Source organism: Leopardus geoffroyi, chromosome B3 (genome assembly GCF_018350155.1).
Source record: "Leopardus geoffroyi isolate Oge1 chromosome B3, O.geoffroyi_Oge1_pat1.0, whole genome shotgun sequence".
In the NCBI taxonomy this organism is placed as follows: domain Eukaryota; kingdom Metazoa; phylum Chordata; class Mammalia; order Carnivora; family Felidae; genus Leopardus; species Leopardus geoffroyi.
The window spans coordinates 36,381,429-36,396,367 of record NC_059337.1 but is presented as its reverse complement, the minus strand read 5'-3'; the positions used below and the strand labels follow the sequence as shown (position 1 = coordinate 36,396,367).

At 37.4% G+C, this 14,939-nt stretch overlaps 1 protein-coding gene across 3 annotated transcripts in view; it reads left to right on the top strand.

Annotated features, from left to right (window-relative positions):
* GLCE (glucuronic acid epimerase) overlaps positions 1-14,939 on the top strand; it is a 116,127-nt gene that overhangs the window by 75,728 nt on the left and 25,460 nt on the right. The window contains exon 2 of one of the 3 annotated variants that reach the window (XM_045449279.1): positions 6,022-6,069. The exons of the other annotated variants lie outside the window; for them this stretch is intronic. The gene's annotated coding sequence lies outside the window, so the exon portion shown is untranslated. The remainder of the gene's footprint in view (positions 1-6,021; positions 6,070-14,939) is intronic. 3 annotated transcript variants of the gene reach the window in all.

Here is a 14,939-nt window from a genome sequence, read left to right as displayed (position 1 = left end):
TTTTTTTTTTTTTAATTTTGGTAGTGTCTGGTTTTGGTGCCAGGGTAATGCTGGCCTCATAGAATGAATTTGGTAGCATTTCTTCCTCTTCCATTTTTTTTAGAATAGTTTGGAAAGGAGAGGCATTTACTCTTAAGTGTTTGGTAGAATTCACCTGTGAAGCCATCTGGTCCTAGACTTTTGTTTGTTTCAATTTCATAGCCAGTAATCTGCTCAGATTTTCTGTTTCTTCCCGATTCCGTCTGGGAAGATTATATGTTTATCGTTATGTAATGCCTTTATTTGGCTCTTGTTACAATGTTTGTTTGCAAGTCTGTTTTGTCTCATGTAAGTATTACTCCCCCAGCTTTTTCTTTTTTTTCTTTCCTTTCCTTTTCTTTCCTTTCCTTTCCTTTCCTTTCGCATGGAATATACATTAAAATTAAGAAATTCTGTTCACTGGGGCACCTGGGTGGCTCAGTTGGTTAACTGTCCCACTTTTGATTTCAGCTCATATCTTGATCTCAGGGTCATGAGTTCAAGTCCCACATTGGGCTCTATGCTGGGTGTGACGCCTACTTAAAGAAAAGAAAAGAAAAAAGAAAAGAAAAGAAAAGAAAAGAAAAGAAAAGAAATTCTGTCACTAAACTACAGTTAAGATTGAAAAGGCAGACCACAGAGTGAGAAAAAGATATTTGCATTTGGAACAAAAGGTATTTGCAGAATACTCAGCCAGAATATATTAAAAACTCCTATACAGCAATAGGAAGACAGACAACCCAATAGGAAAATGGGCAAAACACTTAAATGGTCAATTCGCAGCAGAAGGTCTTCAGAAAGCATACAGACATATTAAAAGATCCTCAATCTCATTATTCATTTGCAGTGTATAAATTAAACCCATGATGTGATATCGCTGTCTATCCTACAGAATGGCTAGAATTCAAGGACTGATGCTATCAAACGTTGATGAGGATGTATTGTATTTGCAACTCATTTTCCACAGCTGGTAGGAATATAAATTGCTTTAACCACTCTGGTTAATACTTTTTTAAATTTTTTTCTCACTAAAGCTGAACTTAATCATGCTTATACCACATGACCTTACAATTTCACTCTTAGGTATATATCCAACAGAAATGCTAACATATGTTCTCCAAAACACATGTGTAAGAGTGTTCATAGAGCAATACCCATTCAGTCAAAAACTGGAATCCATCCAAATGTTCAAAGCCAGCAAACTGGATAACTAAATACTGGTATTATTTGTACAATGGAATACCATACAGCAGTGAGGATAAATGAACTATTGTAGTACACAGCCACATGGATAAGCCTCAGGAACATAATGTTCAGGAGAAAAAGCCAGTCACAAAAGAGTACACATTGTGATTCCACTTAGTTCAAAAATAGGCAAAACTGATTTATTGTGTTAGAAGTCAGGAGAATTATTTCTTTGGGGGAAAGATGTGACAGGGAAATAACAGGGAATCTTCTGTGTATCTGGTTAAGAAAGTTCTATTCCGATAGTTTGCTCTAAGCATTTTAAATAAAATGCTGACTAAATTTTATCAAATGCTTTTATATGATAAAAGCTATTGACATGGTATGGGTTTCCTCTCTTTTTCTTTTAATTTGAATTCTGAATGTTAAACCAGACTTGTGTTCTTGTACTATATTTCTTGATCTGGGTATTGGTTTCAGAGGCACATTAACTTCATGAAAATTAAGCTATTCATTACTATATTATACTGTGATAAAAAGTGTATTTAAAATTTTTAATAAAAAAATGAAAATGATACTTGGAGAGTTAGCCAAAAATGTACATGTTCAGTTTATAAGATGAGATAAAGAAAACTTTGCATTTCCATGGAAGATTCTTTCTCAGTCATGCTTGATTTTGAATGTATTTTGTAGGAGCACCTGGGTGGCTCAGTGGGTTAAGTGTCGGACTTCAGCTCAGGTCATGATCTCACGGTTCATGGGTTCAAGCCCCATGTTGGACTCTGTGCTGACAGCTCGGAGCCTAGAATCTGCTTTGGATTCTTTGTCTCCCTCTCTCTCTGCCCCTCCCCTCTTCTTCTCCTCTCTCCCTCTTTCTCTCTCTGTCTCTCTCAAAAATGGATAAACATTTACAAAAATAGAATGTACTGGGGTGCCTGGGTGGCTCAGTTGGTTAAGCATCTGACTTCAGCTTAGGTCATGATCTCACGGTCTGTGAGTTCAAGCCCTGCGCCGGGCTCTGTGCTGACAGCTCAGAGCCTGGAGCCTGCTTCGGATTCTGTGTCTCCCTCTCTCTCTGCCTGTCCCCTGCTCTTGTTCTGTCTCTGTCTCAAAAATAATTAAAACATTAAAAAAAAATTAAAAAAAAAGAATGTACTTTGTAGAATAATAACATTTTATGAGATAGTTTAGTAATTAACACATGCCTCCATGAAGTCAGGTATAAATACAAGTGAGGCTTTTTATGTTGGAGCAAAGCAATGGCATAATTATCAAATAGAACGTATTAATGGTAAGAATTGACTTCTCAACTTCACTTCTTTCTTAGTTGTGGTTTTTCACATACTGGCTAAAAGTCAATCCAGGATAATGATCTCTGAGAGATGGGGAAATGAATGCGGGTGAGTCCACCGTGTTTCTAAGCCACAGTGCCGACAGAGGGAACCTAAACAACCCAGGAGCCTCACAGGATTGAGTTTGGGGTTCAGAGATGACAAGCTAAAAATTTAAGGCAAAATATTGGAAAGGAAAGCAGTATAGAAATGGAGAACTCCAGGGACCTGGAGAGTGCCTCTTCAAGTCTTTGGCTATCAATCTGTGTATACATGTGAAGTAACCACTCAACACTAGGAAAAGAACCACTGGAAGGAGTAGGAGGAAAAGCCCTCAGAGATCACAGAGAGTAAGTTGGCCACATTAGCCAGAGTGGAACGACCTCCTAATAGGCACTGGATAAAGTCTCAAGGACACTGCTCTAGACCAAAAGCTACAGTAGTAGCCCTTCCTTATCTGCGGTTTTACTTCTGTGGTTTCAGTTACCTATGGTCAACTGTGGTCCAAAAGCAGGTGGTTCTGCTTCTGAGGTATCCTCAGAAGGTTGGCAGTAGCCTAATGCTACATCACAGTGCCTGTGTCAGTCACCTCACTTTATCTCATCACATAGGCATTTTATTGTCTAACATCATCACAAGAAGTGTGAGTATAGTGCGATATTTTGAGAGAGGCCACATTCACATAACTTTTATTATAGTATATCGTCATAATTGTCCTATTTTTAGTCGTTGTTAATTTCTTACTGAGCCTAATTTATAGATTAAACTTTAGCAGAAGTATATGTGTTTAGGAAAAAAACACACATAGGTTTCGGGACTAAGCTCCACTTCAAACATCCCCTGGGTGTCTTAGAAAACATCTCCCACAGATGAGGGGGAACTGTTGTACTCTGGTCCCACCTAACAAAGTTTAAAAAGTCAACCTTGAAACTATCAAACTGTTTCCAGGCCATTGAACTACACCCAGAACAAAGCTCAACAACACAGGAATTCAGAAAAATCCAATACCGTATGATCCAGCGATCTCACTTCTGGGTATTTACCTAAAGTAGTTGAAATCAGGATCTTGAAGAGAGATTTGCACTTCTGTGTTCATTGAAGTATTATTCACAGATGCCAAGAGGTGGAAGCAACCCAAGTGTCTCAATAGATGAGAATGGTGATATGTATGTACAGTAGAATATTATTTGGCCTTTAAGGAGGAATTCTGTCAGGCAGCAACATAAATGAACCTTGAGGACAAATGCTGCATGATTCCTCTTACATGAGGTATCTAAAAGTAGTCAAACTCAGAAAAACAGGAAGTAGAGTAGTGATTGCCAGGGGCTGGAGCTAGGGGAAAATGGGTAGCTGCTATTTAATGGGTATAATGTTTCAGTGATGGAAGTTGAAAAAGTTCTAGAAATCTTGTGTACAACATTGTGCTTATGTTGTGCTATACACTTAAAATTTTGTCGTAGACAAAAAAGTAAATTGCACAAATTCATTTGTCAACTCATATTTTCTATAAATACCATTTTCTGCTTTAAAAAACATGCAGTAGTGAAGATAAAGCATGAAAGGTAAAAATATCCATAACAGATCTGAAAAAATTTCATTACCCAACAATTCTTAATGTCTTGCATCCTATAAAAAATTACCGGCCATGCAAAGAAGCAGAAAATGTGACCCAAAACCAGAAGAAGAATCAACCAATAGGAAGAGAGAAAGATGTCACATATGATCAAATTAGCAGACAAGGACATTAAAGCAGTGATTATAACTATACTCCGTATGTTCAAGAGAGTAAAGGAAAACAAACATGTCAATGAGAGAAGTGGGAGTTGTTTTTCAAAAGAGAGACCCAAATAGAACTTTCAGAGATGAAAAATAAAATTTCTGAAGTGGAAAATACAGCAGATGAGATTAACAGACATTGCAGGAGAAAAAGATTAGTTAAAACCTGAAGACATAGCAACTATCTAAAATGAAATACCAACAGAAAAAAATAGTTGGAAAAAACCTATCAGTGAGCTATGGAACAACATTAAGCTATTTAACACAAGTATAACAAGTTTTAGAAGGAGATCGGGAGACAAAAAAATATTTCAAAAAATAGAAGGCAAATATTTACCAAGTTTGATGAAAACTGTAAACCCACAGATTATAGAAGTTCACAAATTTCCAAGCAGAAGAACCAGGCACAAAAATTAAATTGTTGAAACCAGTGACAAAAATCTTGAAAGAAACCTTAAAAGCAGCCAGAGGAAAATATACCACTTTAAATCACAGATGAACAATAACATAAAAATCACTACAGACTTGTCAGAAGCTATGCATGCCAGAAATGACATCCGTAAAGTACCAGAAGAAGAAAAACAAAAACTCAACCTGGAACTCTATACCTGGCAAAAAGGATGTTTCCAAATTGAAGGCAAAATATAAACAAAGCTGAGAGAATTTGTTACCAGCAGGCTTATGCTATAAGATATGTTAAAAGAGTAGTTCTTCAGGCAGAAAGAAAATAATCTCAGATGGAAATTTGTATCCACAAAAGGAAATGAAGAGTATAAGAAATGGTAAATATGTGTGTGGATATAAAATTCTTTTTCCCCTCATATATTCTTAAAGACAATTGTTTAGAACAAGAATAACAACACATTATGGTGTTTATAAGTAGAAGTTAAAAGCAAAAAAAAGGAGGTAGAGCTAAAAATGGTAGAGCTAAAATGGAATCATAAAAAACACCAAAAGATGGAAAGAAAGAAAGAAAAAGAGAACAGAGATAAGACAGATATAGTAAAACAGAGTTAAATCCATCCATATTGGTGATCACATTAAATGGTCTATATGCTCCACTACCTGATTAAATGTTGTAAAATAAGACTCAATTACATACTGTCTATAAGAAAGCCACTTTGAATATAAAGATACCGGTTAAAAGTAAACAGATAGAAAAGATAACACCATGTAAACAGTAATCACAAGAAAGCTGGAGTTCCTATATTGATACTGGATAATGTAGATTTCAGAACAAAAAATAGGAAAATTATTTCATGACGTAAAAGGGGTCAGTTTGTCAAAAGGCTATAACAGTCCTAGATCTGTAGGCATCTAATGACAGGAGTTTCAAATAGATGGAGGAAAAGCAGTACAACTAAAAGGAGAAGTAGGCAAACGCACATAGTCGCAAACTTCAGCATTCTCTCAGTAATACATGTTTGACCTATAGTCTACCGTGGGAGGCATGATTTATTGCTGTTTTTTCATTTTAATGTTTTCTTTGATTTGAGACTTTCTGTCTTGTTAACCAAAAGATTATGCCTACCAAACCTGATTATCAGAGTAGTATTAAGGTGCCGATTCTGTGTAAGTATCCACAACCAGGGATCAGTAAAAATAATTATTGAGACTTACGAATTGCTAGATGTATTAGGTTTCTATTTCTGTTGTAACAAATTACCATGTAGTGGCTTTAAATAACACAAATTTATTAATTATCTTATAGTTCTGGAAGTGAGAAGTCCAAAGTGGATTTCACTGGACTAAAATCAAGGTATCGGCAGAATTGCATTCCTCTTGAGGCTTTAGGAATTGCCTGTTGCTTGCATTTCTAGCTTCTAGAGAGTGTCTATGTTCTGTGGCTCAGGACTCCCTTCTAAAGTAAAAAAGCCTGGGGCGCCTGGGTGGCGCAGTCGGTTAAGCGTCCGACTTCAGCCAGGTCACGATCTCGCGGTCCGTGAGTTCGAGCCCCGCGTCAGGCTCTGGGCTGATGGCTCAGAGCCTGGAGCCTGTTTCCGATTCTGTGTCTCCCTCTCTCTCTGCCCCTCCCCCGTTCATGCTCTGTCTCTCTCTGTCCCAAAAATAAAAATAAACGTTGAAAAAAAAAATTTTAAGTAAAAAAGCCTGTATTTCAGATGGAATACTTGATATATAGATAATTCAAACAAGACGGCGAAAATAAATATTTGAAAAAGCGAATAAATGGTCAAGAATTCAAATCCACTTTGCAGTTCTGACAAAAATCAGTTTTTCTCCTAGTGCTCTCTTTGGGTGTGGATAAGTGGACAGAGAGAGACAGATTTTATTATACTTTAGATTTTTGAAGACAAAAATATCTAAATTTTACCAAATTTTTCCAAGGAGACAGGTTTTGTTTTTGCTTCTACCATTTATTTTCCAGTCATTCCTAAAAAATCAGGTGAATTGGTGGAGTATTCGTTGAACTCTTGAAACTCACAGCAAATGCCCCCATTTCATATTTATGTTATTAGTGTTCTCTGTTATTTAGCTCTTGAAAGACCTTTTCAATATCTTTATGTATGCCTTACAAGTTTTTCTTATTTAGGGTATATAGGTGTTTCTGCCTTTCATACAAACCTTTGAATGGAATAAAACAGACTGTTGACAGAGTGATCATAGTTCCCTTTTATCTGCATAAAAATAATATTCTAATTATTTGAGCTAGAGGACAACTTCCTATATGTATCTAGTATGTTGATATGTCAAACCAATAGTATCAATCTGATAGGAGAGTATGGTTGAACAGTCATTAATGCTTTTCTAACAGTCAGTAGCTGATCCAGGTGTAATATTATATTCTGAATAATCAGTGATATTTCAGAGCACCTGGATGGCTCAGTCAAGCATCCGACTTCGGCTCAGGTCATGATCTCACTGTCCGTGATTTTGAGCCCTGCATCGGGCTCTGTGCTGACAGCTCAGAGCCTGGAGCCTGCTTCAGATTCTGTCTCCATCTGTCTGTGCCCCTCCCCTGCTGGTTCGTTCCTTCGTTCCTTCATTCCCCCTCCCTCTCCCTCTCTCTCTCCCCTTCCCCCAAATAAATAAACATTAAAAAAAGAAAGAAAATGCTAAAAATAATCAATGATATTTCTAGGCAGTAGCATCTTAGATGAGATACATAATATTGTGCTATATTACAAAATGTTTTTCCAGGTAAAGATCTTGATTTATCACTTGGTACATTGGGATTGGTGTGAGTGCATGGTGTGTGTGTGTGTGTGTGTGTGTGTGTGTGTGTGTGTGTGTGTGTAAACTCATGTGCCCATTTTCCTTCCTTCCTCTTAGGTTTATTTGTTGTGAAAGTAGAAATTGCTCAATTGTACTTTTATCTTATTCTGCCAGTTGTCTTAAAGATTTCAAAATACTTTTTTTTTTTTTAATTAACGTGTTGATTTTTTAATGTGTATTTCATTATTGCAGAGCTTAGGATCCTTTACACTTCCCAAACTGGCTACTTCTCCTTAGGTGGATATTTAGGATGAGATAGCAAAGTAGAATTTGAGGTGGGAATTACATTCATAGGAATTTATCCAAATGTATTTCAGGAATAATTAGGCTATTATGTGGAAAGAAAACTCCTAGGCACTTTGGCAGGGAGAAAAATCTGTTCACACATGATTTCTCCCCTCAAGGACTTAATTTTCTTTTTCTTTCTTTTTTCTTTCTTTCCCTTTCTTTCTTTCTTTCTTTCTTTCTTTCTTTCTTAGAACTTTATTTTCTGATATAAACGCAACAGCAAAGGTATATAAGAAATTCATCCTTGGAGAGTTACAAACTTTAGTCCAAAATCATAAGTTCAGAGTGTTTCTGTTTTGGTGGAGGATATGCTGCAGTAGACATTAAGGAATGAGGCAGAGGATATACAAATGAGAAATAATTTTCTTTTAATGTAAAGAAATAACATTTGATATTATTAAAGATTGTAGGATATCCATATTGGGGCATTTTAGGGTAATTTCTCATTTTCCTGGAAAGACTGCAGGAAGATATACTGGTTTAGAATTTTATGAATTCTCTTAAGGAGTTCTTTATAGAAAAGTATGTTCAGGTTGGACATGTTTATCTTTAGGGTGCTCCATAACCTCAGAGAGTTTAGGTCTAAAGTATATGGAAAACATGTAAAAGACTCCATATGACCCCCAGAAGTCTTGAAGCCCCCAAATTCCTATAACCCCCTTTGCTCCGTTGTGGAGCACTAGTCAACTTTGTGACTAAAGTGGAGAATGAGAAATAAAAGTTTCAATGACCTTGTTTGTTTTTAGCTTACAAACAAAGTCCCCTTGTTTCGTTTCTGCATTCAGACCATATCAATTTATACCAAGAAACTGCCAGAAGAATTTAATTTTCAGTCAAGAAATAGTTGCCAATAACAAATGTGAACACCTTCTCCCTTTCGTACCGTAGGCAGTAAATAGTAAGGGGGTAGAAAACATTGGTATTATGTCTTCAGATTCAGTATATAATATTAAGCTTTTAAAATTCACTCTGTTTCTGGGGCATCTGGGTGGCGCTCAGTCTGTTAAGCGTCCGATTGATTCCAGCTCGGCTCATGATCTCACACTTCATAGGTTTGAGCCCTGCATCAGGCTCTGTGATGTCAGCGTGGAGCCTGCTTGGGAGTCATTCTTTCTCTCTCGCTCGCTCTCTCTCTCTGTTCCTACCCTGCTCTTTCTCTCTCAAAATATACATGCCTACATAAATTCACTCTGCTTCCCAGAGATGGAGTTTAGCACTAACAAAGAATGATCTCTATCCTTATTACAAATGTGCATCATAGGACATGACAGGAAGAGATTCATATTGGGTTGTTGGAAGGCCATCTCTGCTTTATGGTTGGCTGAAGAGCAAAGGGAAAATTTGTGTATTATCTTCATTTCTTATTCTTGAATCAGTATTTGCCACACTTGGAAACCTAAAGCTCATGAGACGTTGGATAATACTTTAAATTCTGTTCGGAAGGAATGATTTTTTTTTTTAATTTTAACGTTTATTTATTTTTGAGATAGAGGGAGACAGAGCATGAACAGGGGAGGGGCAGAGAGAGAGGGAGACACAGAATCTGAAACAGGCTCCAGGCTCTGAGCGGTCAGCACAGAGCCCGACGTGGGGCTCGAACCCACGGACCGCGAGATCATGACCTGAGCCGAAGTCGGATGCTTAACCGACTGAGCCACCCAGGCGCCCCTGAAGGAATAATTTTTTAGAAACATGAAGCAGCGTGTGCTTCAGTATACAATAGGCTTTGTTGCCAGAAGAAAAAATATATGTATGTATGTGTATATGAAATATACATAATAAACATATATATGTATATGGAGAAAAGGATTTTGATTTGGGGAAAAAATCCTAGATGTAATTTTCTTTGTTAAATATTTGTAATTCAGGTTTACCATCATAAATGATCCTAGTGCCAGGATCTGAGACTTTACATAACTGTCAGTGAAAAGTTAGCTTCAACCCTTAGAAAATGTATAGAAATATATTTTTGTGCATTAAGAAATACTATTTTAGATAAGTTTCATTTCTACTCCAACCACCTTATTTATTTAGGTAAATGGATTTCTTTGTGATAATTTACATTCATCTCAGTTTTAAAAACCACCAGAAAGTATCCATACCCTTTGCTCAGCATGCAGTAAGGTCTTAAGTAGGAGTTAAATGAAAGTTCCTACAGTGCTGAAGTTAATTCAATTTGGTAACCTTCCTGTTTGCTCAGAAAATTGTACATTTGGGAAACCTTAGCTTAAATCTTACTTAATTCACATTTGTTGCTGATAAAATGTATTTTCCTTACTAATATATCATTCTGTTTGTTTCTTGATTGCTGTTCTTACCAACTTTCATGAGATAATAAAAATTATAGAAACTTAGAGAACGGTGTTCTTTTCAGGGGGAGAGACATATAATTCTCTCTTTTTTCATAATGCTTATTTGGGAAAATGGTGACTTACCATATAATAGATGTTTAACAAATAGATGCTGATTAAATGAACTGATACAGATAGATGAAACTTACTCTTTATTGACTTCAAAAAGAGGTATCGCTTCATCCATTGACATTTTCCTTTCTTTGCCTGCTACGCGGTGGGAACCAAATTAAGTGTTCATTTAGTCTTACAACTGCTTTAGAAAGTAGAAGGTATTATCTCAGCTTTACAGATGAGAGAATTGCGATTACCTGGTCCAAGATTGTCCAGATTACCACTATAGAAATCTAGGAGTATTGGGCTCAAAAGCTTGTTTGCCCCCACCCCCCAAATACAGTCTCTCCTTTTGTTTATGGCCTATTTTGTAAGTTACTTCTGTATATTCATAGCATTTATTACTCAAAAAAAATGATAGAAATGTATTAATTCTTCTTTAAAAAAATATTTTTTTAAATGTTTATTTGGGGGAGAGAGAGACGGCATGAGCAGGGGAGAGGCAGAGAGAGACAGAATCCCAAGAAGATAGTGCAGAGTCTGACATGGGGCTCAATCTCATGAACTGTGAGATATGACCTGAGCTAAAATTAAGAGTCAGATGCTTAACTGCCACCCAGACACCCTTTGAAATGCATTTATTCTTGACTAATTTTATAAATTACAAGTTTTAAAAGTCAGATTTATTGAGATATAATTTACATGCAGTAAAATGCACTCCTTTTAAGTTTTTTTTTTTTTTTTTTTAATGTTTATTTTTGTGACAGAACAAGAGTGGGGGAAGGGCAGAGAAAGAGAAGGAGACACAGAATCTGAAGCAGGCTCCAGGCTCCAAGCTGTCAGCACAGAGCCTGGTGTGGAGCTCGAACCCACGAACTGTGAGATCGTGACCTGAACTGAAGCCAGACACTTAACCGACGGAGCCACCCAGGCACCCCCAAAATGCAGTCCTTTTAAAATGTACAGTTAGATAAGTTTTGACAGATGTATACAGTCATGTAACCTGTACCAGAACAATAAAAATCTAGAACATTTCCATTAACCCTCAAAGTTCCTAGTGCCTCTTAATCCCTTGCCACCACTACTTATCTAATTTTTATCCCTGTAATTTTGCTTTTTTCCAGAATGTCATGTAAATGGGATCATATATTTAGTAACCTTTTGTGTCTGCCTTCTTTCACTTAGTAAAATGCTTTTAAAGATTCACCCATGGGGCACCTGGATGACTCCGTTGGTTAAGCGTCCAACTCTGCGTTTTGGTTCAGGTCATGATCTCATGGTTTGTAAGTTCCCTGCATCAGGCTCTGTGCTGACAGCACGGAGCCTGCTTGGGATTCTCTCTCCTCCTCCTCCTCCTCCTCCTCCTCCTCCTCCTCCTCCTCCTCCTCTTCCTCCTCCTCTTCCTCCTCTTCCTCCTTCTCCTCTTCCTCTTCCTCCTCTTCCTCCTCCTCCTCCTCCTCCCCTCACTCTGCCCCTCCCCTGCTCTCACTTTCTCTGTCTCTCTCTTTCAAAATAAATAAATAAACTTAAAAAAAAAGATTCATCCATGTCGTTGCAGATATCAGGTATTAGTTTATTACTGAGTTGTATTCCATTATATGGGTGAACCACAGTTTCTTTATGTAGTCACCTGAGCTGATGGACATTTGGGTTTTCAGTTTTAGAATATTATGAATAAATGCTGTAAACATTCATGTTAGTAACCTGTTTAGTTTTAAAATTTCTGTGTTACTATGACATCATCTTGAGTGACATGGCTTTCTCTTGATACTACTTCATAGGTTATTTAGTCATGGATAACATAAAATATGAGATACCTCATTGGAGGGCTCTGAGCCCTCTGTTAGAAATCAGGGGATGAAGAAAGTTGTTGACTGTTTTCCAAATTTGAAGGGTACGCTGATATTTGGGACATACTCTTTTTAATGTAGTATGCCGTAGTAGTATGAAGATAAAGGATATGAAATGAAATATAATGAAAATGTAGTAAAATGGCAAATTGATTACTAGTCCTTTAACCTGGTTTGTTTCCAGCTGTGTATGTCTTACTATACTTTGGACAGATTGTGACTGAACAAATTAGTAATTACTCTGCAAGAAGGAAGATGGAACTAAGGTTTCCACATCGTTTAGATGTATATGTTAGCTCATGTAGACACCCGAGGAGGTACCTATGAGGTAGATTAGTACCAGTCCTATTGCACTGATGAGGAAACTGCGAATCACAGAAATGAGGTAACTGACAGCGGGAGCAGGGCCAGTAAGGTGGGTGAGTCAACAATTGACTCCCTATCAGTTTCCTTATCTGGAAAATGAAGATAATACCCACTTTTGTAGTTGTGAGAATTAAATGTGAGCATATTAATAAGGACTCAGACTTGCCAGTCTCTTCCTCTCCTTCCCCCTTTTGTAAAAATTTTTTTAAATGTGTGGGGTTTTTTTGTTTTTGAGAGACAAGAGACAGAGACAGAGAATGAGTTGGGGAGGGACAGAAAGAGAGAAGGAGACACAGAATCTGAAGCAGGCTCCAGGTTCAAGCTGTCAGCACAGAGCCTAACGCAGGGCTTAAACCCACCAACCGTGGGATCATGATCTGAGCCAAAGTCAGACGCCTAACCAGCTGAGCCATCCAGGCGCCCCTCTCCTTCCCTTCTTATAAAGGTCCCACTTTTCCTGTCTCCTGCCCTGCACTTCTGTTAACTGTTTATTCAGAGAAATCTAAAATACGGGTGCTAAACTTACAATGTCTTTTTAATTGCAAAAGATTATATAATATCAGAAGGCCAGTATATTGGATGTTTCTTTTTATTGTAAACATTAGAAAAACACAAACTCGGCTAGCAAATAGAATTCACAGTACAGCCCAACAGCCTGGCAGATTGTTCTCACATGATCCTTTTAGCACATTCCCTTAATCATTTTTTTCCCAAAGTGATACATTCTGCATTACTTGTGAAGTAACTCAACACTGCATTCTAAGGGCACTGGGCAGCTGGCTCAGTTGAGCATCTGACTCTTGATCTCAGCCCAGGTCATGATCTCAAGATCTGGGGATTGAGGCTCCATGCTGAACATGGAGCCTGCTTAGGATTCTCTCTCTCCCTCTTCCCCTCTCCCCTGTTCGTTCATTCCCTCTCTGTCTCTGTCTGTCTCTCTCAAATTATACACACACACACACACACACACACACACACACACACACACTTGTGTATATATACTTGTATATATGTATGTATGTATATATATATAAATCATCTGGGGCCAATGTCCACATATGATTTCTTCCACATACTTTCTGCATGGCCAAAGACTCTATCTTTATACCTTTATACCTTTAAAATTGCTATAAGCAAGCAACTTGATGAACTTTTCCCCTTCTGTCATTTCTGTTTTGCAGGAGTGCGTCAACTTGATAAAAAGTTATTAGCAGCTGTTCTGTAGAACTTCTTAGGATAGTTCCACCAATCTGTACTGTAAAATCCCCGTATGCATGAACCATGCAGAGTAAACACATCATTAGGTTTTCTTTCTCTTGCTTTCCTAATGAGGGGAGAAATGTTACACAGCTGGAGAAGCCTAGGACTCCTTTCTGAACTGATTTATTTACATAACATATGCTGAGTTTGACACATTGCTCAGAAGAAGCAGATTTTTTAGTTAAATATTATACAGCACTTCAAAGAACATTTTAGCTACACTATAGCTGTTCAACTTTTCTGGATACAAAAGCTGCTGCTCTTTGCTCCTTAAAAAACACTGCTGCCCTAGTTCTTTATATTATTGCTTTCAATGTCAGGGAGAATTAAGCTGAATACATTTAGAACCTCTTTTCGGAAACAATTTTTAATTTCAAAAGTTGCTGCATAGTGTCAGTAGTTTAAGATGTCTGCACAAACTAAGGGCAAATCATTCTACTCTTCATCTAGTTGGTGAGAAAGTAAATAGTGATTTGGAAGCAGATAATAGGCTATTGTGGTATGATAAGAAGAACCTAACACCCTGAAGCCAGATAAATCTAGGTTTAAATCCCACTGTGTGCTTGCTGATAATTTGTCTTCTGTAGAGTTTCTTCAGCTATATGATGGTGATAACAAGAACTCCTGCTTAGGGTTTGATTTCAGTAACTGAAATATGTGTAGCACCTGGCATATAGTAAAACTGGTCTTTAAATGTTTCCTTTCCCTGTAGCCTTTCCCCCTACGCCCTCAAAAATCAGCAAACTTCCTTTATCATTCACATGTAATTTGGTGTTTGTTTGTTTTAAGCCTAAGTATGTCCCATGAAGGTTTGAGGATAGATGAGGTGGCATGACTGACCTACCCATCAGTGATTGCTAGTTAGTGATAATTTTTAGCACAAGCTATAGACTGTGGGAAGACTAGGTTGCCATGTAGGTTACACAAGCCAATAGATTAAATTGAAAATGTATGCAACCATGAACACTGTGACTAGATCAGTGTGACTGAATTAGGCACTTTCTGATTTAATATTAGTGGAGTACTTCCCATAAGTGGGTAAGACGTTCTACTGAGAGATACGCTCTTTTGCCCTTCTTTTGCCTTTCTCTCTTCTTTCTGGGCCACAACACAGCCATGATGCCCAATAAGACTTAAGATTTCTACTTTGTTATACTCTAACTTTTTTTTTTTTTTTAATTTTTTTTTTTAACGTTTATTTATTTCTGAGGGACAGAGAGAGAGAG